The sequence below is a fragment of the Penaeus vannamei genome, chromosome 18, assembly GCF_042767895.1.
Source record: "Penaeus vannamei isolate JL-2024 chromosome 18, ASM4276789v1, whole genome shotgun sequence".
NCBI lineage: Eukaryota > Metazoa > Arthropoda > Malacostraca > Decapoda > Penaeidae > Penaeus > Penaeus vannamei.
This window is the reverse complement of record NC_091566.1, coordinates 30,207,164-30,212,163: the sequence shown is the minus strand read 5'-3', so window position 1 is coordinate 30,212,163 and position 5,000 is coordinate 30,207,164. Positions and strand designations below refer to the sequence as shown.

The following is a 5,000-nucleotide window of genomic DNA, read 5'->3' as shown; positions in this document are numbered from 1 at the left end:
TTTTAAAAATGTAGGATACATTTTACTTGCATGAAATATGTGTGTGTGTGTGTGTGTGTGTGTGTGTGTGTGTGTGTGTGTGTGTGTGTGTGTGTGTGTGTGTGTGTGTGTGTGTTTGTGTGTGTGTGTGTGTGTGTGTGTGTGAGAGAGAGAGAGAGAGAGAGAGAGAGAGAGAGAGAGAGAGAGAGAGAGAGAGAGAGAGAGATAGAGAAAAAGAGAGAGAGAGAGAGAGAGAGAGAGAGAGAGAGAGAGAGAACTGAAATTGGCAATGAGAGTGTTAGAGCATGAATAAAGGTGAGTTAGAGTCCTGGTGGACATGTGACCAAATACTATTTATAACAAGGTATACTGGCAGAAATAAATGACAACCTGTATGCAAGTGAAAATAATATGTAGGAATTATGTGGACATAAGCCTGCACAAATATGTAAATTTACAGAGCCTTTCTTGTAACTGTAAATCAGTTACAGGTACCTTCGTATGAAAAAAATATGTGTATATACCCTTCAAATTTCCTCGGAACATGGAACAATGGACCAATTGAGTCCTGTTCAACTGAGTCATGTGGCATGTAAGAACTAACCTTCAAAACCCACACTGGGACTAAAGGAATCATCAGTAAACTTTACAAGCAGTGTTTATAAAGAGAATATCTATTTTCACAGTTTGAATTTTACATTAATAATTATGGCTGAATAACAACAGAAACAATGATAACTAAGACTGGCTGACATTTCATTTTGTTTAGTATTTCAGTTTAAATGAAGTGCTCCCGACAAACTAACTCAATACAGAAAAAAGTTACTTACTCCTTAAATTATGACACTAGTTTAACAACCTTTTAAAGACTGAATATCAGGTAACATTTAAAAGTAAAAATCAGTTGATCACAAGTTTAAAATCTTTACTTGTGTCCATAAATCAGACTATATATTTCTTCTCTCTCTCTCTCTCTTTAGCCAAAAGTCACTATGGCCTAAACATTTAGTCTTCCACCAAACAACATATGGATTGTCAAAAAAAGGAAAAAAAGGGGGAAAAAAGAAAGAAAGAAAGAAAAAATTTATATATATATATATATATATATATATATATATATATATATATATATATATATATATATATATATATATATATATATACATATATAAATATATATAAATATATATATATATATATATATATATATATATATATATATATATATATATATATATATATATATATCCTTCAGACCAAAATGTACCGAATAATTACTCAAAAAGTTTGCTGCCAACCCACTAACAAATTTCATACTAAAAATTAAAGCAAATAATCAAACAAAACTTTTTTCCTTATTTATTTTGTTTGTTTTCCATTAAGAAATCATTTTCCTAAAACCAAGATCAACAATTCATTTCTCACTATATTCCCTTTATCAGCTGCTGGATCTGATTTAAATATATTTTGTAAATGGTATAACTTATGAACAAAAATCAGTAAATGCATAATTACACAAAGAAATTTAAGAAATATGAGTAAATATTAATTTGATACATAACAAATACATCAACCATGTTAACCTATAATTAAGGTAATCGCAGCTTTGAAACAAGAACAGTACAAATTCTTAAATCAAATGCTCTCCAGTTTGGGTAAATAACTCATTAAGTCTGCATGGAGAACACTGTTTGGTTCATCTCACTTTATCAGATGAAAAAATGTTCTTAAGCTTTGATAATTACAACACAAAACTATTGTTATAACCTTTGCTATGAGGTCCTCTATCGTAAAATATCACAAATATAGTATGGATATTACACCAAGAACAGAACACTACTGTTGACACCTTTATATGTTTTCCTCTAACAAGATAAAAACTTCTTTTTCATAGACTGACAATGTTAATATTAGAAAGATTTACAATATGAAACATCAGGTATATAATTCAATTTATATAACAAATATTCACTTACACAGACAGTGAGGCATGGTAGAACAAGAGCATAGGGGTAGGGAGAGCATGAGTAGAAAGAAAGGAGCAAGAAACTGAAGAGGAACTCAGGGGCAGTGACAGAGACAGGGTTAGGGACAAACAGGGGAGAAGGAAAAGGAAAGAGACTATAATAAGAAACAGTAAATGCATTCTCTTAAATAAAGTATATCTTTAGAAAATTAACAAAATACTCTGGTCAGTTTTCATTTTCAGTAGCTCTGTGACTAAAGAGTACAAAATAAGTATATTCTATTATATCAGCTGCTGCAACACTTCTCTGAAATAACAAATATAAACTATACAGCTTTACAGACTAACACTTATGTTCAAAAAAGAACCTGATCAATGTAAAAGAAACCAAATAGATCACATAATCTGTAGTTTTTTTATCATGAATATTATTAGGATTCCCTCTCTATGTTAATTTTGTCTGGCATCATCACATAAGACTTTTAAACAAACATGATTCTGACATAAATTCTGCATAAACTTAACATAAGTTTGTTCCTACAAATTAATATAACCTCATTTTCAAATAATAAGTGCTTCTGGCACAAAATATATGGAAAAAAAACAATGTTCAAGAATACTGACAAACCAATCAGGGATTCACTACCTAAATCAATAATACAATATATTAGTGCTAATACCAAGAAAGTGACCATGATATCTTCAACCTGCTAAATGTCCACAGATTTTTGAATGATTTTCAGCCATGCACTTGAACAATAAGGACAAATCTGAATACTCTTTTCATCTAAATGAAAGTCAAAAGCACCTTTTGAATTTTCTTACTATGATTTAAGATAGGTCCTATTAAAAAAAACTCTCTAAAGGATAGCTTTAAACTGTATATTGATATCAATCTTTCCAACGGAAGTAAAATTACTGCAGCCACACTGATATACTGAATTTAAATTACAATGACAATCATAATAAAACTGTAAAAACTTCTAAACAAATAATTCTCTAATAGATCCATCACTGGTATTTAGTAACCCTGACGAAGGCTTATTACTGACTGCCACTTCCTCTACTTCATACAGGGAATGTCATTCCAACCCATCTATTACCTAGTGTATTGAGCACCACCCAGCCCTCACAAACCCACAGGATATTCTATCCAGTCTTCATGTTCTATTTCAAATACCATTTAACCATTGCATTATCCTGAGTACGATAACCATATTGTATGCATCCTTCAAAATTGACAGTAATAAAGTCTATACAATATACATTCCAAAACCAAAGAGGACATGACTAAACATAATCATGTTGGGATCTGAATGCACTTAAGGGACCGTACCCATGGTCCAGGTAGGGGAAGAGTTTCAACCAGTTTTGAGGTGCTATGTGAGGCAAGATTTTCCCAGTTGATTTTACATTCCAGAAACAACAACAGGCCAGCATAACAAGGGCACAGCTCCAAACCCAACAAATGCTGGTGTACTTATTAGCACAAAAATTAATCATTGTCTTTTAACATTTCCAGCTGAATCAGATCACAGGCAGCAGAAGTGTCTTTTTATAATGGATTCTTCCCAATGCAAACAATTTATAATAAAATAAACAATAATAATATCAAGTAACAGGTAAACAAAGAAGCAGATGTAAGTAGATTTTAACAAATACAATATATAGGTGATACCATAAAATGCACTTAAAGCCACTTATGAACACATTTTCAAGTACACACTCAAAGTTAATGCACGAAGGGCTACAGGATTTTATATGTTACACATGACTTCTTAGACAAACAAATACATAAATGTATTCATGTACACATGCATACATGTATATACAAACAAGTATATACACATGAAAATGCATATATATACATGCATATACGTATGTATACATATATATATTCACATGTATACATGTACATATTTACATACACATGTACTCGCATTTACACACAAAGTACACATGTTCACATATGTGTATACCTAAGCATATGTACACATGTATACATGTTCATCGATACAGACACACATGCCAACACATGTACATGTAAGAAAACACATACAAGTGGTTTGAGACAAGGCATTCCTGCATTTATACAACAGTTGTTAGGAATTAGTCCCTTCCCACAGGGGTCACCTCTCTATTTTATAAAACCCGGAAACCAACTGGCCTCTCTTTATGCAAAAAAAAACAGCATTTGAAAGAATAATGAGCGCAGTTTATATGGTAGCTATATCATAGTTGCATTACTGAAAAAATATAAAAAAAAGATTTGAAATACTGAAAAAATCTTTTAACCATAAATGCTGAGCCTCTATATAATATTTGTAACATTTTTTAAAAATCAATTTCTGTAAAAATGCACAGAAAATATGAAGGGGAATTTTTAAAATTTAGAATTTACTTTTGAGGAAAATAAATCAAATTTCTATCTTTAGAGATCATTAATATTTATACTGGTATTCTTCGTCAAAAATACATTATTCAAGTTGGGAATAGAAACTTTTCAAAGATAACTTTTCAAAAATAAATGAATAAATAAAAGGTTTTCTTTACCAAAACTATCAAAATCAAATAATATGTACATTTAAAGAAAATTGCTAGTACCATTTTCTATTTTTTTAATTACTCCTTTCTTCCCCACTTTTCGGGACGGTCCCTTTAACTACCACTTATATGGCACTACAGAAAAGTCCTATTAAAGACAGCATTCTAAATATGACACTGGAAAAATTTAGCCAATACATAATACATCATGTGTGTATAAATTTCGTATCCATAAAAACCCTACCAAAATCTTGCAATCTTAAAAAAAAAAATAATAATAATAAAACAAAAACTATGACTATTTTTCATCATTTACCTAGTTACTCATAACTATCAGAAGAAAAAAAAAATCATTACACCTACAAACTTTTAACAAAATCAAATAAATATCAATTACTATGCAGCACATATTAATCCAATATCTATAAAAAAAAAAAAAAAAAACATAATCAACACAAACATCTCTTTTAAAGTTGCTTCTACCCTTATTCAACATGAAATACTTTCTTTT

General features: G+C 30.3%; 1 protein-coding gene across 3 annotated transcripts in view; it reads right to left on the bottom strand.

Annotated features, from left to right (window-relative positions):
- Positions 1-1,819: 1,819 nt before the first annotated feature.
- LOC113814212 (E3 ubiquitin-protein ligase LRSAM1) overlaps positions 1,820-5,000 on the bottom strand; it is a 20,711-nt gene continuing 17,530 nt past the window's right edge. For all 3 annotated transcript variants that reach the window (XM_027366248.2, XM_070133122.1, XM_027366247.2), the window contains exon 3: positions 1,820-5,000. This exon is cut by the window's right edge and continues 1,709 nt beyond it. The gene's annotated coding sequence lies outside the window, so the exon portion shown is untranslated.